The sequence below is a fragment of the Eptesicus fuscus genome, chromosome 15 (assembly GCF_027574615.1).
Source record: "Eptesicus fuscus isolate TK198812 chromosome 15, DD_ASM_mEF_20220401, whole genome shotgun sequence".
Classification (NCBI taxonomy): domain Eukaryota; kingdom Metazoa; phylum Chordata; class Mammalia; order Chiroptera; family Vespertilionidae; genus Eptesicus; species Eptesicus fuscus.
In genome coordinates, this window is record NC_072487.1 from 46,127,481 (window position 1) to 46,154,752 (window position 27,272).

Here is a 27,272-nt window from a genome sequence, read left to right on the forward strand (position 1 = left end):
TTTTTAAAAAAATATATTTTATTGATTTTTTACAGAGAGGAAGGGGGAGGGATAGAGAGTTAGAAACATCGATGAGAGAGAAGCATCGATCAGCTGCCTCCTGCACACCCCCTACTGGGGATGTGCCCGCAACCAAGGTACATGCCCTTGACCGGAATCGAACCTGGGACTTTTGAGTCCGCAGGCCACTGAGCCAAACTGGTTAGGGCTATGGCAGGCTAATTTTTAAGTTGACGATTTTGTATGGCCTGCAAATGATGTTATAAATATCCAAATGGCCCTTGGCAGAAAAAAGGTTCCCCACCCCTGTTTTATATTATTATACTTAGGAAAATAGAAACCAGTAAATCAGAATGTCAGGCTTTCAGATGCAAATTGTCTTACTGGTTTTTATTTTGCTAATTTTAAATATTTGGTATATCTAAGTTAAATATTATGTTAACCAGTTGCCATTTCAGAGAATATATTGAAACGTTAAAAAGAACACCCTTATTTTTAAGAATCATTTATTTTTAAATAACATTGAAATTTCATTAAGGTCCAGTAAGTATTTCTTTTTCTTTTTTGGATTAAAATAAGGTATTATCCCCTTTCTGAATTAGCTCTACATATGTAAGCCTCTCTAGTTATTTTTGGAAGTGCTGACTTTTTTTTTTGAAGAGAGATTGTTTACCATTTTTCCTTTTTGCTATTAAAAAAGCCACATTTGAAAGTTAAGATTATTTTTATTAATCTTTGTCTTTAATGTTTTTTTCCAAACATTTTTTATTGATTTCAGTAAGTAAGGAGGAGGGAGAGAGAGATAGAAACAAAAATGATGAGAGAGAATCATTGATCAGTTGCCTCCACACCCCTTATTGGGGATCGAGCCTGAAACCTAGGTATGTCCCCTGACTGGGAATTGAACTGTGACCTCCTGGTTCATAGGTCAGCATTCAACCACTGAGCCACACTGGCCAGGTTGACTTTAATATTTTCCTTTTTTAAAAAATATATTTTATTGATTTTTTACAGAGAGGAAGAGAGAGGGATAGAGAGTTAGAAACATCGATGAGAGAGAAACATTGATCAGCTGCCTCTTGCACACCCCCCTACTGGGGATGTGCCCACAACCAAGATACATGCCCTTGACTGGAATCGAACCTGGGACCCTTTCAGTCCGCAGGCCGATGCTCTATCCACTGAGCCAAACCAGTTTTGGCTGACTTTAATATTTTCAAAGTGTCTTGAATTTTAAAACATTAAACAAATACTTAAATAATAAAATGGAGATTTTTTTTTTTTTAGTAAAAATAATGTAATAGGAAAATATCTGGAGGACAAAGTGCATATATAAAAATATATCGACATAATAGGAAAATATTTTTAAAATCTTGTTGTTTGAAAGATGATAATCAGAATTCAAGGAACAACACAGATTTTGCTGATGTATGGCCTCAGGCAATCATTGATCTGGTTTCTTTTTTTTTGTCACTAAATTAGTTTGCATTCCCTTTCATTTTATATAAATGGCATGATATAATGTGTATTTATTTGTATTTGGCTTCTTTTACTCAGTATAATGGTTTTGAGGTTTATCCAGTCATATACCAATATTTCAGTCATTGTTGCTGAGTAGTAGTGCATTGTATGGGTGTACACAATTTGTTTATTCATTCACCTGTTGATGGATATTTGAATTGTTTTCAGTTTTTGGCTATAGTTAAAAGCTGCATTGAACATTTGTCACAAGTTTTTGTGTTAATATACACTTTCATTTCTCTTGGGTACATACCTACAAGTAGAATGGCAGGATCATATCATAGATGTATGCTTAATTTTATAAGAAACACCTGAACAGTTTTCCAAAATGATAGTATTATTTTCATTCTTGTGAAGAGTGTGTGAATTTTATTTTTCAATTACAGTTTATATTCAGTATTATTTTCTATTAGTTTATGGTATGCAGCATAGTGGCTAGACAATCACGTACTTTATGAAGTATTTCCCCTGATATTTCCAGTACCTACCTGCCACCATACTTAGGTATTACAATATTATTGACTCTATTCTTTATGCTGTACTTTACATTCCCGTGACTAATTTGTAACTGTCAATTTGTACTTGAGAGTTATTTTAAATAAATGTTTACATAGGTACTTCATTTTTGTTGTAAAAAATGTATGTGAGTAAAGAAAACAAATCACTAAAAATTCTACCAAAATATATAACAAATTAACATTTTGGGATATATTATTGTCTTTTTTACACTATATTATTTTTAATAAAATTTATATACACTACTCTATTTTGCTTTTTCCCTTTAACATGGGACTAGCTTTCTATTTTACTAAGTATAACGTTACACAATCATTTTAAATAGCCATATAGAATTCCATTGCATCAATTCACTGCACACTGAAATCAGCCTTTTATCTGTTGTTGGACCTTTAGGTTGTTTCTACTTCTCATTTTTATAAATAACTAGAGGCCCAGTGCACAAATTTGTGCACGGGTTGGATCCGGCTGGCCTGCCCCAATTGGGGCTGGCAGGCCAGGCCAGCCAGGGGAAGGGGACATGGGTGGTTGGCCAGCTGCCCCCGCCCCCTGGTCGAACTCCTGGTCAAGGGGACAATTTGCATATTAGGCTTTTATTATATAGGATTATTATATAGGATAATATAATGGTCATCATTGTGCAAATTGTATATTTTTTAAAGCACTTTTAAATCTCATTTATTTTTAATCCTCAACTGAGGATATGTTTTTGTAATTGATTTTTAGAGAGAGGAAGGGAAAAAAAGAACCATTGATTGGCTGCCTCTTGTGTGCGCCCCAATTGGGCATCGAATCTGCAACTTAGGTATGTGCCCTGACTGGGAATCAAACCTGTAACATTTTGGTGTACGGGATGACACTCCAATCAACTGAGCCACCTAGCCAGGGCCTCTCTTTATTATAAACTCCAAGAATTGCTGACTCTAAAAATATGCACATTTTAAAAAGATTTTTTGATACTTGTGCCAAATTGTCTTCTAACTCTGTTATTTTTTACACTAGCTCTGTAGTCCTTGGGCATATTAACTTTTTGAGCATTCATTTTCTTATCCATAAAGTGGAGATAATGTGAAAATGTTAAAAGCACTTAGTCTAGTGCCTTACACATGGTAAGTACTCAATGGTAGCTATTATTACTTTTTTTTTTTTAATATATTTTATTGATATTTTACAGAGAGGAAGAGAGAGAGATAGAGAGTTAGAAACATCGATGAGAGTGAAACATCGATCAGCTGCCTCTTGCACACCCCCTACTGGGGATGTGCCCACAACCAAGGTACATGCCCTTGACCGGAATCGAACCTGGGACCCTTGAGTCCACAGGCCGACGCTCTATCCACTGAGCCAAACCGGTTTCGGCTATTATTACTTTTTTTTAAAAAGTTCTCCCCATTCATATTTCTGTTGAGTTTTTTAAGAGTTTGTCGCTTCTCAGCCCCTCAAATACTTATAACGGTATTATCATAAAAAAAGGTCTTTGTCAATCTGATCATTTTATTTTATTTTAGATAGGTTCTAAAAATCATAAAACTGGAGAAATTATAGGCTCTCATTCACTCCATCCTACTCTAAAAGATTTTACAAAGATACATATTTAGGATACCACCCAGCTATTCTCTCAGGCAATATTCAAGTTGACAAGAAGTACCTTAACATTCATAGGCATAATTGCTATCAAAAGGATCTGTGATTTTAGAAAAGAGCTACAGTCCAAATTTTATTCTTTACTAGAGGCCTGATGCACAAAATTCATGCAAGAGTAGGCCTTCCTTCCCCCGGCTGCCGGCACTGGCTTCCCTCTGGCATCTGGGACCCGGGCTTCCCTTGCAGCCCCAGCTTTGTCTGGAAAGTCATCTGGAAGGATGTCCAGTTTAATTAGCATATTATGCTTTTATTATCTACTAGAGGCCCGGTGCACGAAATTCGTGCACGGAGGGGGGTTGTCCCTCAGCCCAGCCTGTACCCTCTCCTATATGGGACCCCTTGAGGGATGTCCCACTGCCCGTTTAGGCCCCACTGGGATCGGGCCTAAACGGGCAGTCGGACATCCCTCTCACAATCCAGGACTGCTGGCTCCCAACTGCTTGCCTGCCTGCCTTCCTGATTGCCCCTAACCACTTCTGCCTGCCAGCCTGATCACCCCCTAACCACTCTGCTGCCAGCCTGTTTGCCCCCAACTTCCCTCCTCTGCCGGCCTGGTCACCCCTAACTGCCCTCTCCTGTAGGGTTGATCACCTCCAACTGCCCTCCCTTGCAGGCAGGGTGCCTCCCAACTGCCCTCTCCTGCTGGCCATCTTGTGGTGGCCATCTTGTGTCCACATAGGGGCAGGATCTTTACCACATGGGGGCAGCTATATTGTGTGTTGCAGTGATGATCAATCTGCATAGTACTCTTTTATTAGATAGGATAGAGGCCTGGTACAGGGGTGGGGGCCAGCTGGTTTTCCCTGAAGGGTGTCCCGGATCAGGATGGGGGTTCCCTTGGGGTGTGGGGCGGCCTGAGCGAGGGGCCTGTGGTGGTTTGCAGGCCGGCCATGGCCCCTGGCAACCCAAGCGGAGGCCCTGGTATCTGGAATTTATTTTCCTTCTACAATTGAAACTTTGTAGCCTGGAGTGGAGCCAAGCCTGGGGCTCCCTCCGAGGCTGGCAGCCATTTCTGTTGGGGTTATAATTGAAACTTGGTAGCCTTAAGTGGGTGGGCCCGGCCAGGGTGTGCCGAAAGCTTTGCTTCCCCTGTTGCCGGCGGCAACCCTGGCCTGCTCTCTCAAGCTCCATCCTGCCGCCATTTGTTTGAATTTGTTTACTTTCTATAATTGAAACTTTGTAGCTTGAGTGGAGGCTTAGGCCTGGCAAGGGCAGGTGGAAAGCTTGGCTTCCTCTGTTACCTAGGAAACCTTGCTCTCTGTGGCTGTAGCCATCTTGGTTTGGGTTAATTTGCATACTTGCTCTGATTGGATGGTCGGAGTGGCTTGTGGGTGTGTTGGAGGTATGGTCAATTTGCATATTTGTCTATTATTAGGTAGGATACTAATAAAAGAGAAACATGCAAATTGACTGTACCTCTGCTACACCCACCAGCCATGCCAACCAGCCAATCAGGAGCAAGTATGCAAATTAACCCAACTAAGATGGAGGTGGCTATGGAGCTGGAGCGAGCAGGAGGCTTAGGTTGCCCCTGGCAATGGAGGAAGCCAAGCTTCCCACCCACCCTGGCTGGCCCTGGCCTCCGCTCAAGGCTACAAAGTTTCAATTATAGAAGATAAATAAATCCCAGATACCTGCTTCCAGCTGGCCCTGGCCTCCGCTTAAGGAGGTGCTGGAAAAAAAAAAAAGAAAAGAAAAAAAGGAGGGGTTGGGAGCCTGGATTGCCGGGGGGCATGGCCAGCCTGCAAACAGCCATCAGTCCCTCACCCAGGCTGGCCAGACACCCCAGTGGGGACCCCCACCCTGAAGGGGGTGTGGCCAGCTTGAAAACAGCCCTCAGCTCCTCACCCAGGCTGGCCACATTCCCCCAGCGGGGACTCTCACCCCATGGGGGTGTGGCCGGCCTGCAAACCACCACAGGCCCCTCGCCCAGGCCTCCCCACGCCCCAAGGGAACCCCCACCCTGATCTGGGACACCCTTCAGAGCAAACCAGCCGGCCCCCACCCATGCACCAGGCCTCTATCTATACTAATAAAATGCTAATTAGACTGGGAGACCTTCCAGGAGACCTTCTGGACGTTCTTCTGGACAAAGCCATGGTGGCAGGGCCGAGGTAGAGGCAGTTAGAGGCCAAGAGGGGAGGGTAGTTGTGGGTGATCAGGCCAGGATGGGATGGCAGTTGTGGTGATCAGGCTGGTGGGGGGCCATTGGGGGTAAGCAGACCAGCAGGGGGGCCAGTTGGGGGCAAGCAGGACGTCAGTGGGGGTCAGTTGGAGGTGATTAGGGCAGTGTGGGGAGCAGTTTGGAGTGAGCAGGCCAGCAGGGGAGCAGTTGGGGGTGAGCACACTGGCATGGGGGGGCAGTTGGGGGTGATCAGGCTGGTGGAGGGGGTATTTGGGGGCGAGCAGGCCGGTGGTGGGGGGCAGTTGGGGACGAGCAGGCCAGCAGCCAGAGTGGTTAGGGGCAATCAGGCAGGCAAGGGAGTGGTTAGGAGCCAGCAGTCCCAGATTGCGAGAGGGATGTCCGACTGCCGATTTAGGCCCGATCCCTGTAAACCGGCAGTAGGACATCCTTCGAGGGGTCCCAGATTGGAGAGGGTGCGGGCCGGGCTGAGGGACAGCCCTCCCCGCCCCCCCCACCCCCGCCATGCATGAATTTTGTGCACCAGGCTACTAGTTATAGATAACTGCTGACGTGATTTAATTACATCACTGGCACATGGTATTACTATTTCTCCAACATCAAGTTTAAGTTTTTGTTAAGGCTTTTGCTCAACTTTTCTGTAAATAAAGTTTATCATATATTTTAAACATTTAAATTAAAATGTTACCCTCATATATACATGTACATATCCTTTCCAGTTTCAAGCTAAGCAAAGATACACATTTAGAGCTGTATTCATGTATCAAAACAAAACATAACCCAACTTAATACTATGAGAAATTGTTACATTCTGTTTAGTGTTTGATAGAGAAAAAATTGATTTTGACACATATTTTATTCAGATAGTCTGTTCACACATGGTCCAAGAGCACGGAACTAATAACCCAAATATAATCAGATGTTAAAGACTGGTTTTTAAACTGCCTTTTAAACATAGCCAATGATGCGGTGCTTGCCTTTGATTTAGCCAATATAAAACCACATCCAGCCCAGCCTGCATAGCTCAGTGGTTGAGCATCAACCTATGAACCAGGAGATCACCGTTCAGTTCCCAGTCAGGGCACATGCCTGGTATTCAGGCTCCATACCCATTGGGGGGTGTACAGGAGGCAGCTGATTGATGGTTCTCTCTCATCATTGATGTTTCTCTCTCTCTCCCTTCCTCTCTGAAATCAATAAAATATATTTATATTTTTAAAAAACACCCCAAAAAAACCCACATCCATACTTCCAAACCATTCAGCACAGCTTCCTTTACTGAGCTGTTAGGAGCTACTACTTTGAGCACTAATTACAGCTTGAATAGCTCGTGGCGATCTCAGCAGGGGTCTGAGGAAACAGCTCAACTCTGACAATACGGGTGCCACATGGGGCCAGTGAGGCTTCAAGTAAGTCAGCAGCGTTCATCAGGGCTGGAGCCTCTGTGAGGTTATGGACAAATTGGACCAAGGTTCTAGGGTGGGAAAATCTGTCACCCAGAACCTCTTTCTTAGTGACAGTAGTGAAGGAAGGGAAGGTGGGGAAGAGTCAAAGAAGTGGTGTTGACTTGGAATCATCTCCACATTTTGATTAAAGGAATAAACAAGATTATCTGCAGAGAACAAGGAGATGGGCATACAAGGGTATTTTACACATATAGAATAGGCTTGTCAATTTTGTAATTAGAAAGAAATGATGAAGGGTTTTTCTTCATTTAGTAAAGCAGGTGGTTTGCAGCAGCATGACTTAATGGAAAGAACCTTAACTTTGGAGCCAGAATGGCCTGAACTTGAGTCCTGGCTTTATTCCTTTTTATCAAGTTACCAAACTGATCTTTCTCAATTTCTTCAAAATAAAATGGGAACTACAGTATCTACTCTGTCAGGTAGTTATGCACAATCAATGACAGGACAGTTAATTTCAGTTCCAGCAAACATGTATTAATCTCCTATTGTGTGCCAGGTATTCCACTAGGTTTGTATTCTCAAGGAGTCTGAGGTCTAGGAGGGAATTCACTTCTCTTTTATTCTCTTTTGGGAGGAAAAATCAACTTCTGCAGAATTTTGAGAGGACTTACTAGCTACTTCCCTGTCTCTGCTTTTAAATAGATCAGATCTGGCCACTCATGCTGGGTGAGTCACTTCTCCAGGGCAGCATGCAGATACTCAGATCCCTTGTCCTCTTGCCAATGAGCTTGGAGGAGGGAGCCCTTTGCCAATCATGAGGTATGAGTGGTCTTGGACTACCAGCCCTTCAGTGGTGATTCAGGCTATCTCATTCTTATATCTGTAATAAAATTGATGTGTATTATTTTTTTTGTCTTTTGTGTGTGTGTATTGTTAGCAGCTAAATGAAGTTTAGCTTTCACACAGCCTCCCAGAGGGAAATGGTCCCAGACAACTGACCACAATCATGAGCAGTAATGAAATCCATCCATTTGTAACCTCCATGCCTTTTAGGGAGACTAATAAAGACATGCATCCTTGATTAGGGAGATTGGGATTAATTATAATGATTGAACTTGGAGTGTGAAACTAAAGAAATATTAAACTAAATTCTAAGAGAAGTGCTTTGGCAACAGGATTGTAAATTAAGACGTTAGTATGTGTACTCTAGCTGTTTAGGGATTACAAACATCATTTAAGCACTTAATGACAGTGAAATTGTTCCAATGTCATCTGTGATTTGTGATGGAGATCAGCATGCCCAGATCAGAACGGAACTTCATAACCAGGGAAAGGACAAAACATTCTGACCAATACCTGGGTTCTACAGGGCGAGTTGAACAGAGCTATATATGTAGCAACCCCACCTTCCTTGTGCATGCAGCATTTAAATTCTGGCTATGAGTACATCGTTTAAAGGAATGTTGGGAAGTGGGGTTCAGGGCTGCTCTTCACTCCTTACTGCCAGGGAAGAGTGTTGGCTCTGCATAGCAATTCCCTAGGGTAGGCTTATTCAGAACATGACCTCAATCTTTCAGGCAGCTGCCAGTTTGCAAGGCTGTGCTGACTCAGCAAAATTCCCTGGAATTTGGAGTAAGGCTTCCAGGGCTACTGACTGTGTCCTATCACGTTCATCATCAGGGCAGCCAGTCCTCAGAAAAGAGAATGAATATATACCCTTCATACATGACACTGAGGTTCAGAGTAAAAGATACTCATGAGGACTAAAGTGAGAGGAGGAGGAAATAGGTGACATTCCTTCCAAATAATAAAAATAATGGTAATAAGCACTGGCGTTTATTGAGCACTGGCCTGGTGCGGAGTGCCTTTTAATGCTTTCACACATTATCTCACTCAAGCAAGTCAATTTCTGGTCTGCCTCGAATAAAATCACAAAGTGTCTAAAGAAAATTGTTGTTAATCACTGAAGGTACATTTGCACGTGCCAATTTTTGTGTTTTTTTTTTTGTTCTTGTCCATCTTAAAGGCCTAACAAAGGTCAGCTGGAGCATTCTATTGATACCCATGACACTGCCACACTTCTCATGCAAGTCTGACAACCAGGACAAAAGAGCAACCTGTGCAAAACAGATTGTCCTGCCTGGGAGAACTGAGAGGTCACATATTTGAAAAAGATGCATCTATGAACCTATCACCAACTCTGAAAGGCTGATATTCATATGGTCCTAGAAATTGGAGATAATTTAATTCTTACTCATCCAACATAAGATTTATTTTTTTATTTTTAAATTTAAATTCTTTATTGTTGAAAGTATTACATATCCAACATAAGATTATAAATGCTCCGCTGCATTGGAAAATGCCTATTATAGAGGGTACATAGACAAAGAGAATTTGGAGCTTTTAGTTTCGGACCTCCTTATTTCTATTAATGCCATCACCATTACTGTTACTGAGAGATTGGATATGTAGTGGTTAGGAATGAGGGTTTGGGAGGCTGACTGCCTGGTTTCAAATCCTTGCTTTGCTACTGACTAGGTGTGTGGCCTTGGGCAAGTTATTTGACTGTTTGTTGCCCTAATTACCTCATCTGTATAATGGGGATAATAACACTCCCTCATCAACTTTTGAGTTAAATTGCTTAGACCAGTGCCTGGCATGTAGTCAGTGTTCATATGAGTTTGGTTGTATTAGTCTGCAAGTAACAGGACACCAGTTAACAGTAGGGTAGGCAATAAACACATGCAATTATCTTACATGACTAACAGTTTGGAGTGGGTAGTTCCGGGAGCTCAGTGGCGCCACCAAAGACCCCCATCTCTTGGTGTCTTTCCCCTCTGCCATCTTTAGCATGTTGGCTTTTCATCTTCATGGTTATCACATTATGGACACCAGGCTATTGCAGCCCCAGGCATCTCATTCACACTCAAGACAGGAAGAAGGGAGACGGGCAGGGCCAGCATCAACTGTCCCTTTCATCCAGAGCCTCTCAAAGGAATTCTCCCTACATCTGATCATCAGGACTAAGTCACATGACCAACCTTATGTGTGAAAGAGATTGAGAAAGTGACTATCCAGTTTTCTAACTTCTGTGAGGGGAAACGAGCAAAAAAGAAGAGGGTTGGGCATGGTTGTTGAGGCAGCCAGGCCACAGTGATTAAACATGTTAGCTGTTATTATTATTATTATTTCAGTTCCTTAAGTTAGAAATATTGAAGTTATTTTCACTCCCTGTCTTCTTCCCTGACAAACACTCAGTCACCAAGTTTGGTGATTCCTCTTGCTCATTGTTTTCCATGCCCACCCCTTCCTTTCCCTTCATACTATTATTTTTTTTAAAAAATATATTTTATTGACTTTTTTACAAAGAGGAAGGGAGCGGGAAAGAAAGTTAGAAACATCGATCAGCTGCCTCCTACCCCCCCCCCCCCCCCCCCGCCTCCCCCACTGGGGATGTGCCCGCAACCAAGATACATGCCTTTGACTGGAATAGAAACTGGGACCATTCAGTCCGCAGGCCGATGCTCTATCCACTGAGCCAAACCGGTCTCATCATCAGATGTTTGGTCCCCTTGCAAAACTTTTGGTCTCTGAGCTTGATTATGGAGTTTTACTCCACCAATAGCATGACTGTCATGTTGTAGTGCATTCTGAAGTTCTTCCTCTGAAAAAAAGTGAATCCAACCCATACTTCCGTGAAAGCCAAGCTCTTTGTCAAAAGGTTCAGTGCACTTTCATATATAGCCAAACCGTGCAAAGTGTTCTCTCAGCTCACTGGAGGAGGCGGTCCAGGAATTTTTCTGACAAAGATAACAGGCCAACCAGTACTGGCCTGCAAAGCCATGGTGGACCTCCCTGCTAAAGCTGCCATCTTTACCTTGAGGGACCTATTCTTAATGGAAAAATGCAGCATCTTTTGTTCTATATCCCTCAACCTCCTGTTTCTCCATGCTCTGCTCCATCTTGTATGCTACGAGGTGACTCTTCATCAAACATCTCTATCATGGCACTTTCTTTCTCCCAGTCCCTCCCTATTGTCTCCAGTGGTGGTTCTTAAACTTCTTTGCACATCAGAATCACCTGAGAAACGTGTTATAAATCAGATGTCTCTTGAAAAGTAGGTGCCATGGTTACAAAATAATGTATGGTGAGATAAATGGGTAATAGATTTTCACTATGTTCACTAGGTCAGCATCAAAGGGATTTACATAAATGCTCAGAAGGCAATAGAACAACAGAATATGGGAGGGATAGCCCTCTTGGCCGATTTAAAAAACCCCAACATATTTTATTGATTTTTTGCAGAGAGGAAGAGAGAGGGAGGGATAGAGAGTTAGAAACATCTATGAAAGAGAAACATCAGCTGCTTCCTGCACACCTTCTACTGGGGATGTGCCTGCAACCAAGGTACATGTTCTTGATGGGAATTGAACCTGGGACCTTTCAGTCCACAGGACGATGCTCTATCCACTGAACCAAACCAGTTAGGGCATCTTGGCAGATTTTTATGGAATAAGGTAAAAGGCAGATTTTTATGGAATAAGGTAAAAGGAAGGCCTTGGTTTTTACATCACATAGTGAGTCTTCTTTTAGCTGTGTGATTTTATTCTTAGTTTAACATGTATTAGTCCCATGTTCAGAAAAAGACAGCTTTAACTCTTATATTGGAGAATAATATATCATTTATTCCCCTTCAAGGTGAAATCTGAGCTTAAAAAAAAAAAATCCTGCCCTGTAGTTTTTACAGCATTTTAATGTGCTTTTATATTTAATAATTTTAAAGCAGTACATTAATTTTGATTATAAATGTTCCCACACACATGCCTATTGGTGATAATATTTTATGTTTACCCTCTCACTTGTACATTTTTTGGGGGTAATGCATTCTGATAACTCATTAGGATACATGGCTGGAAAATTCTCATTTTAAAGTAGAATAGTTGTTAAGTAACATTAAATTTTAATTAGAACTCTTCACTGCATTTCATTATGAGGTTATTCTGTAATTATTCAGCAACTCCTGGTGTTTACTAATGCAGAAGTGACAGCACATAATACTGCTACATTATTGCCACATTGCTGGAGAAGACAATTGGAAAATAGGGAACAGATAAAGGCTTTGTTTATAGAGCCACAGGGGAAAACACAGCCTCAGAACATAATGCTTTTTTTTTCTTTTAAATACCCTTTTTCATGTCCATTTTGGCAACATATAGCATGTAGATCTCCCCTACCATAAGTTGAGTAGCCTACATATAATATCTCTAGTTGAAATTTTCACATTTGCATGAAACCTTTTCTTGCAAGAGCAGGTGTGAAGTGGGGCTTGGTAGATAATAGTTCTAAATTGATACATTATTTGTGGGAAGAAAATAAATATCCAAATAACTGCCATAAACTAAGATTTCTAAGAAGCTTTATGCTTTTTAAATAATCAGATTTTAACCCCTTTTTAATTAGGATGCAGATATTAAACTATGACCAATGAACATAATGGTGTTAGGAAGCTCCATCTAATGTACCCTGACCCTCCACAATATGGCAGGGATGTATGAGTTGCAATTTTCATATATGAGCACACTGAAATTATTTTTCCCATTTAAAATTTTCTTTATGCAGATCTCATAATCTTGCTGTTAATTTGATATCTGCTCCCTTCCCTTATTATACCCAAGAATGCTTCTGTACACTCAACTTGAGTTGAGGCAACTATTTTAATAATTTGGATGAAAAATAGTTTTAACAAAGACATTTAGATAATAGGCATAATTTGTGTTTGTGTGTATGTTTAGTTGGTGTTGAAGTTATTTTGGTGAGGGGTATTTAAGTGAGGGGATGAGATAACATATATGGAATAGATTACCTTGGTAAATCACTGAAGTCTCCTCTTAATATGCCGTTCCACACTAGAGTGAGAAAGCAGACATTATTGTGTTGTTCCTGTTCTTGGAGTAGGGGTGGGGAAGCACTCAGTCTTTCAACCTTAAATATGATATTAGTTGTAGTACATGTATTGTCTTGTATTACATTGGGGATCAAGCCTGCAACCGTGCATGTGCCCTGACTGGGAATTTAACTGTGACTTCCTGGTTCATGGATCAACAGTCAACCACTGACACCCAACCACAATGAAAACCCCCATCAGAAATTATAAAATTGCCTGGGCTAAATTTTAGTTAGATTTTGTTGTCTGGTGGTACTGTTCAGTTCTTTTATATTCTTGCTAATTTTATGTCTACTAATCTATTGATTACTGAGAGAATAGTATTGAAGTAAGCAACTATAATTTTGGATTTGTCTATTTCTCCTTTCAATTCTTTTAGTTTTTGTTTCATGAAGCTTTGTTGTACATGCATATTCATTTAGCATCGCTATGTATTCTTTTTGAATTGATATTTTTATCATTATGTAATGTCTCTATTCCTGTAATTTTCTTTTCTCTGAAGTTGACTTTGTTATTAATATAGTAATGACAGCTTTCTTTTGATTAATGTTTGCATGGTATATACTTTCTATTCATTACTTTAATCTACTATCCTATATAATAAAGAGATAATATGCTAATAAGATCTGATGGCTGAACGACCTTCCAGAATGACCAGTGGGCAGGGGGAGGGAGGTCAGGGGGAGGGGGGCCATGGGGCAGCGAGGCAGCTGGGGCTGCGAGGGCCTACGCTTGCATGAATTTTGTGCATCGGGCCTCTAATACCATTATATTTGAGGTGAATTTCATGTAGATAGCATATAATCTCATGTTTTTATTCTTCCTAAATCCGTTTATGTCCATCTGACAATTTCTGACTTTTGATTGGTGTATTTAGAAAATTTACATTTTTTTTCCATTGGTTGCTTCTTTTAAAAAAAAATATATTTTATTGATTTTTTTACAGAGAGGAAGGGAGAGGGATAGAGAGTTAGAAACATTGATCAGCTGCATCCTGCACACCTCCTACTGGGGATGTGCCCACAACCAAGGTACATGCCCTTGACTGGAATCGAACCTGGTACCTTTCAGTCAGCAGGCCGATGCTCTATCCACTGAGCCAAACCAGTTAGGGCAGAAAATTTACATTTAACGTAATTATTGATATATTTGGATTTCGGCTTATCATTTTATTGTGTTCTATTTCCCCCCCTCCCCCCCGCCTCTGATTTTTATTTCTTTGTTTCTCTTTCCTTCCTTCTTTTGGCTTATCAAACATAGTTTAGTATTCTATTTAATTTATACCTTGTATCTTTGACTATATTTTTTATATTTATTTTTAGTAATTGGTCTAGAGGGCAAAAAGCACATAAATACTACTTAGAATCAATATTTTACCACTTCAAGCACAGGCAGTAAGGATGAACTCAGCTGGCTTGGGATATTCAAGCCCTGTACATTCCAAAGGATTGGCCCTTGACAAATTCATGGGAAATAATCTCTAAATCCTTGGAATATCCTGCCTAATAAGAATGTCTTTGTATACCAAGGGTCTTGGGTCTTGCCAGATAATTTATGCTAACAATGTGATTATTTGGGGTCTTGGGACCACACTGTATCAGTTTGGAATCTTGAATGGGCTGAGGACTGGGTAACTGAGATCAGTCATGTGGGTGTTTTGTGATTATGTGACCAATCCTCAATAAAAATCCTAGACACAAATTCTTGGTTGGGTTTCCCTGGTTGGTAATACTACAAATGTGTTTTTATACATCACTGCTGGGAGAATTAAGTGCTGTATGTACAATTCCATTGGGAGAGGATAGCTGGAAGCTTGTGCCTGGTCTCTCCTGGACTCTGCCCTATGCATCTTTTACCTTTACTGATTTTAATCTGTATTCTTTTGTTGTAATAAACTTCAACCAAGAGCATAATAACCTTTCTGAGTTCTAGGAGTCTTTTAAAAAAATCATTGAACATGAGTGCAGTCTTGGGGACCCTGACACAAAGTAGAATGTAGAATCTTACCACTGTGTAGGTCTCTTTTACTCTTCTCTATGTTATAATTGTTTTATGTAATACAACTAAGTATTATACAATGAAATCCCCCATCAGAAATGATAATTTTTGCTTTTGGCTGTCACACATATTTTATTTTATTTTTTAAATTAAATCTTTATTGTTCAGATTATTACACTTGTTCCTCTTTTTTACCCCCATAGCTCCCCTTCACCCAGTTCCCACCCCACCCTTTGCCCTTACCCCCCGCCACTGTCCTCATCCATAGGTGTATGATTTTTGTCCAGTCTCTTCCCGCACCCCCCTTACCCCTTTCCCCCCGAGGATTGTCAGTCCACTCCCTTATATGCCCCTGATTCTATTATATTCACTAGATTATTCTGTTCATCAGATTTTTTATTCACTTGATTTTTAGATTCACTTGTTGATATATATGTATTTGTTGTTCATAATTTTTATCTTTACCTTTTTCTTCTTCTTCCTCTTCTTAAAGAACACCTTTCAGCATGTCATATAATACTGGTTTGGTGGTGATGAACTCCTTTAGCTTTTTCTTATCTGTGAAGCTCTTTATCTGACCTTCAATTCTGAATGATAGCTTTGCTGGGTAGAGTAATCTTGGTTGTAGGTTCTTGCTATTCATCACTTTGAATATTTCTTGCCACTCCCTTCTGGCCTGCATAGTTTCTGTTGAGAAATCAGCTGACAATCATATGGGTGCTCCCTTGTAGGTAATTAACTATTTTTCTCTTGCTGCTTTTAATATTCTCTCTTTGTCTTTTGATCTTGGCATTTTAATTATGATGTGTCTTGGTGTGGTCCTCTTTGGATTCCTTTTGTTTGGGGTTCTGTGCACTTCCTGGACTTGTAAGTCTATTTCTTTCACCAGGTGGGGGAAGGTTTCTGTCATTATTTCTTCAAATAGGTTTTCAGTATCTTGCTCTCTCTCTTCTTCTGGGACCCCCATAATTCTTATGTTGGTACACTTGAAGTTGTCTCAGAGGCTCCTTATACTATCTTTATATTTTTGGATTCTTTTTTTTTTTGTTTTTCCGGTTGGTTGTTTTTTGCTTCTTTGTATTTCAAATCTTTGACTTGATTCTTGCGATCCTCTAGTCTGCTGTTGGATCTCTGTATATTATTATTATTATTTTTTTAAATTTCTTTATTGATTAAGGTGTCACATATTTGTCCTCATCCCCCCATTCCCATCGCCCCCCCTCCCCACGCATGCCCCACCCCCCTGTTGAACTTAACCATTGGATAGGCTCATATGCATGCACACAAGTCCTTTGGTTGAACTCTCCCCCTCCCCCCCACCCTCCCCTATCCTCCCTCTGAGGCCCGATAGTCCGATCGATGCCTCCTTGCTTCTGGTTCTGTTCTTGTTCCTCAGTCTATGTTGTTCATCATTTCCCCTAGATGAGTGAGATCATATGTCACTAGATATATACTTATGAGAACTGAATGTGAGACGAGCAATAATAGTTATGCTGACAGGCAGATGGATCAGTCTGTAGTGAGTTTCTTTCTGGACCAACAGTTCTTTTGGGACCCAATTTCAATGTCCACCAGTTCCTTATGTGTACATGTCAGCACTGACCCCTCCGCTCTGGATGGTGGACAAATGGTGGTAACGGAGGTCCGACTCCCTCTGGTTTGGTCTCGGCTGGACCCAGGGGCACGGCTTCACCCGGACTAAGGGGCACGTGGCCTCACCCGGATCTAGGGACACATGGTCTCACCCGGACCCAGGGACGCTTGGCCTCTCCCAGACCCAGGGGCACGTGGCCTCACCCGGGCCTAGGTGCACGAGGCCTCTCTCGGATCCAGGGACACATGGTCTCGCCCGGACCCAGGGACGCTTGGCCTCTCCCAGACCCATGGGCACGTGGCCTCACCCGGGCCTAGGTACACGAGGCCTCACCCAGGTCCAGGGACACATGGTCTCACCCAGACCCAGGGACGCTTGGCCTCTCCCAGACCCAGGGGCACGTGGCCTCACCCGGGCCTAGGTGTACGAGGCCTCACCCGGATCCAGGGACACATGGTCTCACCCGGACCCAGGGACGCTTGGCCTCTCCCAGACCCAGGGGCACGTTGCCTCACCCGGGCCTAGGTGCACGAGGCCTCACCCGGATCCAGGGACACATGGTCTCACCCGGATCCAGGGACGCCTGGCCTCTCCCAGACCCAGGTGCATGTGTCCTCACCCGGGCCTAGGCGCACGAGGCCTCACCCGGATCCAGGGACACACGGTCTCACCCGGACCCAGGGACGCCTGGCCTCCCCCAGACCCAGGGGTACACGGCCCCACCCGGGCCTAGGTGCACGAGGCCCCACCCGGATCCAGGGACACATGGTCTCGCCCGGACCCAGGGGTGCGTGGCCTCTCCCAGGCCCAGGGGCATGTGGCCTCACCTGGACCTAGGTGCACGAGGCCTCCCCCGGATCCAGGGACACATGGTCTCACCCGGACCCAGGGGCGCTTGGCCTCTCCCAGACCCAGGGGCGCTTGGCCTCACCCGGGCACGGGACTCAGCGTCATCCGGGTCCAGGGGCACTTGGCCTCACCCGGACCCGGAATCCGGCCTCACCTGGACCCAGGGGCACGCGGCCCCACCCAGACCCAGGGACGCGAGGCCCCACCCATACCCGGAGGCGCGCAACCACTCCCGAGCCCAGAGGCGCGCAACCCCGCCTGCACCCGGGTCCCAGCGGGGCCCCGTCCTCCCGATCCCAATTCCCGCCGGTCAACCCCCCCCCCAGCAACCCCCCCGGCCATCCTGCCAGAGCTCCAGGACGGCCGCCGCAGAACTCGTCGGGCGGCTGCTCAGCGAAGCTCCGGTGCGCCCGGTGCATGGCGGCGGGCCGGTCCGGCGTTGCCGCGCCGGACCCTGGGTCCGCAGCGGCGGCCGGTCACCGAGCATGCGGACCCGGCCGCCCCCGGGGCACCGAGATTCCTGAAGGACTCGGAGGCCAGCAAGCGCGGAGTCCCCCACCCCACGTCTCACAGGGGCCCGTCTGTCCTTGCTCGGCAGCCAGTGGAGCCGCCCCCTCAGCCGGAGACCGCCGGGGGGACCGCGCCGAGCACGCTCCAGGTTGTCACTGCGTCGCCCGAGCCGCAGTTCCCAAAGTGTGGTCCTTGGGTCATCTGCATCAGCATCATCCCGCATACCCCTCTTTTATTCTAGCTGCAGAGCATCCACTCAGCCAGCCCTACGGTGGTCTTGGGTGGTGTCTGCTCCGCTCTCCCGTCGCAGCCTCAAAGTTGTTGTGGCAGGCAACATCGAGGCCTCCGCCCTATGCCTCCATCCCAGTCCTCCCTTGTATAGTTAAGTCTTGATTGTTGCTGGTGCCACCGGAAGGGCTCTCTTTGTCTATAAAGGAAGAGTTGCTGTGCAGGAGACACTCCTATGGGCCGGGTCTTGGTGCAGCAAGGCTTTGGCGCTCACTGAATCTGCCTGTTGGATGTGTCCCTTATGCGCGTGGTTGAAGTCTGGTGTCATTTCCCACAGACCACCAGATGCCCTCGTTTCTGGGTCCCCAATGGGGCGTAGATCAGCCACTGCCTTAGGCACTCAGCAGGGATTACAGCAAAAACTGTAGTTTCCTCCTCCTGTCTGAGTGGCCCTGGAGCAGTCCGACTAGAACAGCAGTTCATCTGGTCCGCTGCCAGAGGGCAGGCCACCCACATGCATAAGCCGTTGCTTGGAGCGTAGGTGCGCCTGCAAGACTTGCGGGGCGGGTCTTCAAAACGTGCGGGGCGGGTCCCAGGGCGGGGAGGGTCTCAGGGCGGGGCGGGTCCCAGGGTGGGGCGGGGTCTCAGGGCACCAACAGGCCATGGTGCGGCGAGCCGCAATGGCTGCGAGTCTGCTCCTTCTGCCTTCCAAGTTTCTAAGTCCCTTCGTTCCGCGCTCTAGCGCAGCAAACACTGATTGCTGGGCGCACCTCCGCAAGAGTCCCGCCTCTCCCCGCAGGCATCTGGGTCTCCCGCGGGTCCCCAGAAGCTGGATTTCAGGGTGATGGAGAGCTAATCTCCCCTAGGTTTGGAACAAAAGCCCCTTTCCCCCGCCACCAGCCCGACCCACGCGCCTCCGCACCTCGTCCCCTCCGATTTCGCTGGTTTCCTCTTCCCTCTTAGCTGTAAATCTGCCATTCAGCCATCTCTCCTGTAGTTCTGGGCTGCAGACGCTCCGTCCTCCAGTCGCGCCCCTGAAACCGCTGCGCGCGGCGCAGTTCGCAGTTCCTTTGTTTAGCCCAGCCGTCCTCTTGATTCTCCTCCGTCAAAATGGCTAGAGGACTTGAATGTAAGATGAGAACTCCTAAGAATCCTCCAAATCGGTGTTGGTGGCGTCCGGGGCCCCGAGGATCTCAGTGCGCAGCTCGGCCAGGTCGGTGGCGCGGGTGAGCCCCTCCTGTAGAAAGATGGTCTCTTCCTTCACCGAGAGCCGCTGCGCCGAGCGCGGCCGCCGCCACAGCAGCCGCCGCGGCGCCCACGAGTCCATGGCCCCGGCTGCGGTGCTGACTGAGAGGAGCAGCTGCCCGGTCTGGGGAGACGCGAGCAGCAGTCGCCACCCTCACCAGTCCATGTTTCAGTTGTATTTCCGAAACTGCCATGCGAGGCAACAGATCAGCCTTTCACCTCCGCTGCCATCTTTTCTCTCTGTATATTATTTTTTATTTCAGTCAGTGTATGCTTAATTTCTAGTTGGTCCTTTTTCATATCCTCGAGGGTCTCACTAAATTTATTGGCTTTTTCTGGGAAATTCTTAAAAAACTTATAACCATGGTTTTGAACTCTATATCCAGTAGTTTGCTTTCCTCTGTTTCTTCCATTTGTGACCTGTTTGTTTGTCTCTGTATTTTGGCTGCTTCACTGAGTTGATAGAGTGGCTCTGTGTGCTAGGTGTCCTATGGGGCCCAGTGGCTCAGCCTCCCCAGTTACCTGAGGTGGACACTCTTGGTGCACCCCTTTGTGGGTTGAGTGCACAGTCTTGTTGTAGTTAAGCCTTGATTGTTGTTGGTATCACTGGGAGGAATTGACCTCCAGGCCAATTGGCTATGAGGATCAGCTGTGTCTACAATGGGAGAACTTCTGTGCTGGAGACAGCCTTATGAGGCAAGACTTGCTTCAGTGGGGCTTTGGTGCTCACTGAGTCTGCCCCCTGTGTGTGTTCCTCATGGATCTGAGGAGTTGTAATCTGAATGGTTCTACTCTGACCCCTGGGTACACTGGCTCTTGGATCTCCAAGGAGGTGCTAATTTAGCCTCTGCCTGAGGCCACCCAGCAGGAGCTATTGAGAGATCTGCAGATTCCTCTTCTTTGTTTGAGTTTTGGAGGTGCCCAGCTGAGGTTCAGCTGTGAAGCAATGCAAGCTGCTGTGGGGCCTTGGGCCTTCTTTTGGATGTTCTAGGTCTCTCTGACTCAGCTGCAGTTTGTTAGGTAAGTTTAGATTTCAAAGGAACAGGCCATTCAAATGCAAAAGCCTCTGCGTACAACTTAGGTGGGGTGTAGTCTCAGGGAGGAGCAAACAGCAATGGCTTCCCATCAGCCCTGCCCTAAGAGGCCCCCAGGTCTCAGTGTCCCTTGGTAATTGATGCAAGCACCTCTGAGAGAAAGCTGCCCTTGAGTTCCACCTGCTGCCAGACAGTCCAGTTTCTCCCCATATGAATCTGGGTCCCAGTGTCTTGTCTGGAACTGGAGTTCAGAGCAGTCGGGAGCTGGTGTCTTCCTCCGGATTGAAAAAGCCAGCCGCGTACTCAGTTGCCAGCCCTCTCTGTGCGCGCGCCTCCGTACCTCTGCACTTTACTTCTGCACCTCCTCTGAGTCTCAGTGTGCTTTTCTCTTTCCTTCTCATTGTAGAATTTCCAGTTATCCAGCCTTCCTGTGGTTCTGGATGATGTCCGTTTTGTCTTTTAGTTGTAGTTTTGAAGTGGTTGTGCGAGGCAGCAATTTCAGGTGTTTATCTATGCTGCCATCTTGGTTTCTCCTGTCACACATATTTTAATCCTTTGCACTCGCTTGCTTTTTTCTCGATTCCTTTATTCTAATGCTAACCGTGTCGAGTCACACTCGACATCCGAGTGCAAAATGTTAAACAACTCAAGAGGAGAAGAATTTTCTAGATCTATCCAGATATTTAATATTTCTTTTGCTCTTTATTCATTCTTGATGTTCCAAGTTTCCTTCTGGTATCATTTTCCTTTTGTTCGAAAACTTCCTTTAGCAATTCTTTTGAGTGAGTCTGCTGGCAATGCATTACAGTTTTTCTTACCTGAGATGTTCTTTTTCTTTAAAATATATTTTTATTGATTTCAGAGGGGAAAAGAGAAGGAGAGAGAGGTAGAAATATCAATGATGGGAGAGAATCATTGATCAGCTGCCTCCTGCATGCCCTCTATTGGGGATGGAACCCGCAACCCCAGGCATGTGTCCTGGGAATTGAACTATGACCTCCTGATTCATAGGTTGACACTTAACCACTGAGCCACACTGGCCAGGCTGAGATGTTCTCTTTAAATTTCTATTTATTTATTTATTTATTTATTTATTTATTTATTTATTTATAATCTATATCATTGAAAGTATTATATAGGTCCTCCTTTCCCCCCAATAACCTCTTCCAGCCCCCCCCGCCCCCCCCAGGCCCTCATCACCCCATTGTCTGTATCCATGGGTTATGCATCTATTCATACAAGTTCATTGGTTGATCTCTTCCCCCTCACTCTCCCCTGCCTTCCTTCTGAGGCTCAACAGTCTGTTCATGCTTCTGTGTCTCTGGATCTATTTTTGTTCATCAGTTCATTAACAAAAACAAAACCAGCTCTAGTCAGTTTAGCTCAGTGAATAGAGCATCAGCCCCTGGACTGAAGGGGTCCTGGGTTTGATTCTGGTCAAGGGTGTGTACCTCAGTTGCAGGCTTGATCACCAGTCCTGGTCAGGGTGCGTGAGGGAGGCAGCCAATTGATGTGTCTCTCTCACATAGATGTTTTTTCTCTCTCTCTCTCCCCTTCCCTTCTACTCTCTCTAAAAATGAATGGAAAAAATATCCTAAGGTGAGGATTAAAAAAAAGAAATGATCATTTCTGAATATTTTCACTGGACATATAATTCTTTCTTGACGTTTCTTTTCTTTTCAGCACTACCAATTAGAAGAGCTGATGGACAGGCTCAAAGGGCAGGGTAGGCTCAAAGCACTGACCAGCCAAATGATATTGTGCCAGCTAATAGGCAGAATTGCTTAGCATTGCCAGTGCCTGCTTTTTAAAAAAAACTTCTTCCAAAAAATTACTCCATTGACCAAGAACCAGGGGTTGCAAGTGCAGTCTAAGGAGTCTTGGCTTCCACACCACAGGCAAGGGGAAAGCATCTGACTGGGAAGAACTTAACTGACCCAGATATATGTGAGCCATCGGAGACAAGTGATTATAATGATGGGCTTTGGAATAACACACACTTAGCTTTGAATCCTGGATTTACGACTTATTGTGGAACAGGGTAAGTGCTACTTCTCAGAGCCCTGGTTTCCTTATCTGTTAAAAATAGGATAATAATGTTTACTTACTTCCTCCCTCTCTTGGTGATTGTGGAGACCAGGTTATGTAATCTGAAGAACAAAATGTACTCAGCGAATGTTAGCTTTTTATTCTTAGATTGTGTTGTGGGTGTCAACAGTCACTGTTCAGTTTGGTCCTTCTAAAAGGGCGCAAGCAGAGGCAAAACCATGGGCATGACCTTTCTTGTATGAGCAAAGGAGTCATCACATTTCCCATGCTGAAATTATAGCAGTCCCTTAAGTCAAATGTTATCAGAGCTAACAATGATTTAATTAAAAATATTTTTATCTTTATTATTGAACGTGTTACAGATGCCCCCCGCCCCCCTGCCGCATTGATCCCTTCCAGCCTCCTCCCATCATCTCCCCAGGCCTTTCCCACACTATTGTCTGTCCATGGGCTATGCATATGTGCATATAAATTCATTGGTTAATCTCTTCCAGCCTTTCTCTGAAATATATCAGCCTGTTGCATGTTTCAATGTCTCTGGATCTTTTTTGTTCATCAGTTTATTGTGTTCATTAGATTCCACATATAAATGAGATCATGTGATACTTGTCTTTCTCTGACTGGCTTATTTCACTTAGCATACTACTCTCCAGGTCCCTCCATGCTGTCTCAAAGGGTAAGAGATCCTTCGTTTTTAAAGCTTCGTAGTATTGCATTGTGTAAATGCACCACAGGTTTTTAATCCATTTATCTACTTAGCTATTGTACATAACGCTGCTATGAACATAGGGGTGCATATACTAGTATTCTTTCTTATTGGTGTTTCTGGCTTCTTGGGATATACTCCTAGAAGTGGGATCACTGGGTCAAATAGCAGTTCAATTTTTTAAAAGCTGCCATGAAATTTAGAACAACTTCTAATGGAGAGTCTCTTTCTTTAAAACAAAAAATTCATATAAGGAAATGCTAATATTTCAAGACAATTATTGGAAGGATCTTAATTGGCATGTGTAAGTGCTATAGTTCAATTTGAATTCAAATAGGCATTCTTTATTTTTTATCCTCTACGGAGGGTATGTTTATTGAATTTAGAGAGAGAGGAAGGGAGAGAAAAAGAGAGAGAGAGAGAGAGAGAGAGAGAAACAACAGTTCAGCCACCCCCCACTTGATCCCCTGGGGGACTGAACCTGCCACCTTCTGGTGTATGGGTCCATGCTCCAACCAACTGAGCCACCGGGCCAGGGATAAATAGGCATTCTTAATGTTTCCTTTTAAGTGGGCTTTATTTCTCTCTTATAAAACTAAAAATTGATTTCTCTTTTTTAGCAAAATGGGTGCCTACTAGGGTTCATGGTTAAGAGATGTGGTACAGCTGTTCCTTTATGGCTTCCACTCAGTGTGGAAGCAGCCTTACCAGAGCAAGGCAGAAGCGAACAATAGGAATCATTAAAAAAAATGCTTCTGCAAAGGATTGATCGGTGGTTTAACAAAGATTGACATCAGCATGACATTCTCTCTGTAATTGCAGAAGGCTGCACAGAAAAATCTACCCTATTTACAAATAGTCAATCTTCCATCTCATTTCTACTTGGTACTCTCTTAAAGTGCACTGCAGGAATGAGATTTCTTTGCCTTTCCTTCCTCTATACTGGGTTGGGAGAGTTCCCCGAAAAAGTTCCCCAGTAATGGAATCTTGTGAGATAGAATTCTCATCTGGAATTTATTACCAAAGTAACTCTCCAACAGGTGTTTGGCACATGTTCCCAATTTCCTGAGAAGGGGATTCACAGCACGGAGCTTGGAATTTATTGAGGTCTCTTATTCAAGTCTTTTTCTAGGTCTGCTAATAGTCTGTGGCAGGAAATACTAGGGACTCATCCAAATCCACATTCTTCTCTTCATTCTGGGTACACAGCTGGACCACATTTCCCTGCCTCCCTTGTGGCTAGGTATGGTCATGTGCTTGAGTTTTATCTGAAACTGCTATGTCCTCCTTTCAGGTTTGGTCCATGTAAACCTCCCATAAATTTTTTTTTTCTTTTCTACTTCTGGCTGGTTAGAAGGAGGTGACGCCAAGGGCAACCTCAGAACCCAGGTGTTGAAGATGGCAGTGGCTCCCTGAATGGCTGCTCTGCCAACCTGTTCACTTGCTCAGTACTGTTCTGTAAGCAATAAATAAACTTGTATTAAGTTTGAGCCATTATACATTTATTTGCTATGGCAGTTAACTTATCCTCACTATAACTTACTTTTTTTCTACGCTTTCAGTCACAGTATACATCAGGGCTATGAGTTCTGCTGACACAGGACCAGTACTCCTTGAAGCTTCTGTCATAACTTTAATCCTCATACATCCTCTTCTCTGGGAATCTGTGGTCCAGATTATTGTGCAATGATGCTAAAGTAGTTCTTTCTCTTTTTGAAAATAGTTAATTTTTATTCATTCACTCATTCATTTCACCATCTTGTGAATAAATCATTTATTCATTTGATTATCTGTTCTCAAAAATGTTCCAGACATTTATAAGATGAATAAATACAACAAAATTTCCTATGAGAACCAGGAGTGAAAAAAGAATGGAAAACAGGGTAGAATCAACAAATGGAGCCAGGAATGTTAGCCAGTACACACAGGAGCTCATCTCATTAGCTCCTGCCTTCTCTAACATCTTCCTCCTGAAGCTGCTCCTGATTGCGTTCCCATATCTCCTTTTTCACAAGCCCTAATTTCTAGTGAGACCATTTCTTTAGACATTTCCTGATGGCCCCATCTCCTCCTATGGGATCCTTGGTAGCTTCTCATTCCCTTAAACTTCGTCTGGGCAGTTGCACAGTAATGAGGGAAGCATTAACTGGGAAAGTCATTGTTCTTATCATGAGGCTGAGTATTTTTTCATATACTGTAGTTACCTTTTTCCTGTTTCTTCTTTTGTGAATTTTTATTCTAATCTATTACTGATCTTTCTATTGAATTTCTTTTTTTATTGACATATAGGTGTTCTTTACCTTTGAACAATATTAATCACATTTTAAATATTTATGTTACAGATATTTCCCCCAATTTGCCTTTTGTCTTTTGAAAAATATGTATGCAAGTTATATAATTTTTTGAATTTGTTCCTTTTTTTTTCTTTAAACCTTTTATTTTGAGCAGTTTTAGGCTGGCAGCAAAATTGAGGGGGAGGTACAGAGGTTTCTCATAAACTCCCTGCCCTCAGACATGCATAGCCTTCCTCCTTATCAAAGTGGCACATTTGTTACAACTGATAATCATACACTGACACATTATTATAACCCAACGTTCATAGTTTACATTAGGGTTCACTCTTCGAGTTGTACATTCCATGGGTTTGGACAAATGTTTAATGCAATGTATCCACCATTATAATATCAGGCTGAGTAATTTCACTGCCCTAAAAATCCTCTGTGCTCCACCTATTCATCCTTCCCTCTGCCCAGCCCCTGCCAACCACTGATCTTTTCACTCTCTCCATAGTTTTGCCTTTTCCAGAATGTCATATAGTTGGAATCATATAGTGCATAGCCTTTTCAGATTGGCTTCTTTAACTTAGTAATATGCATTTAATTTTCCTCCATTTCTTTTCATGGCTTGATAGTAGCTTATTTCTTTCAGTGCTAAGTAATGTTACATTGTCTGGTGAACCACAGTTTATTCTTTCACCTACTGAAGGACATCTTGGTTGCTTCCAACTTTTGGCAATTATAAATAAACTGCCCATAAACATCTTTTGAAGGTTTTCATGTGGACATAGTTTTCACATTCTTTGTGTAAATACCAAGAGTATTGCTGGATCATATGATAAAAATATGTTTAGTTTTGTAAGAAACCACCAAACTGTCTTCCAAAATGGCTGTACCATTTTGCATTCCCACTAGCAATGAAAGAAAGTTCCTATTGCTCCACAAACTCACCAGCATTTGGTGTTGTCACTGTTCTGGATTTTGGCCATTTTAATAACTATATAGTAGTAGTATTTCATTGTTTTTAAAAAAATATATTTTTATTGATTTTCAGAGAGGAAGGGATAGAAAGAGAGAGATAGAAACATCAATGATGAGAGAGAATCATTGATCGCTGCCTCCTGCATGCCCCTCACTGGGGATCGAGCCTGCAACCTGGGCATGTGCCCTTGACCAGAACTGAACCCAGGACCCTTCAGTCCGCAGGCCGATGCTTTATCCACTGAGCCAAAGCAGCTAGGGCCTCATTGTTGTTTTAACTTGCATTTCCCTAATAACATATAATGTGGAGCATTTATTATATGTTTATTTTTCATGTATATCTTCTTTGTGAGGTATCTGTTAAGGACTTTGGCCTGTTTATTAATTGGGTTGTTTGTTTTCTTATTGTTGAGTTTTATTTTACACTAGAGGCCCGGTGAATGAATTCGTGCATGGGTTGGGTCACTTGGGGTGTCCTGCGGGGATCGGGCCCCAGCTCATGCTCCCAGGCTTACAGTCCCAGCTCACACCCCAGCCTCACAGCCCCACAGCCCTCCCTGGCACCCTGCCATGGCCTGGTGCTGCCCTCTCACCTGCTCCACCATCCCGCTGTGGTCCCACTCTTGTC

The 27,272-nt window shown here is 43.9% G+C and overlaps 1 pseudogene; it reads right to left on the minus strand.

The window, feature by feature from the left end:
* Positions 1-9,387: 9,387 nt before the first annotated feature.
* On the minus strand, positions 9,388-11,101 carry LOC129151578 (SRA stem-loop-interacting RNA-binding protein, mitochondrial-like; annotated as a pseudogene).
* Between the last annotated feature and the right edge of the window lie 16,171 nt (positions 11,102-27,272).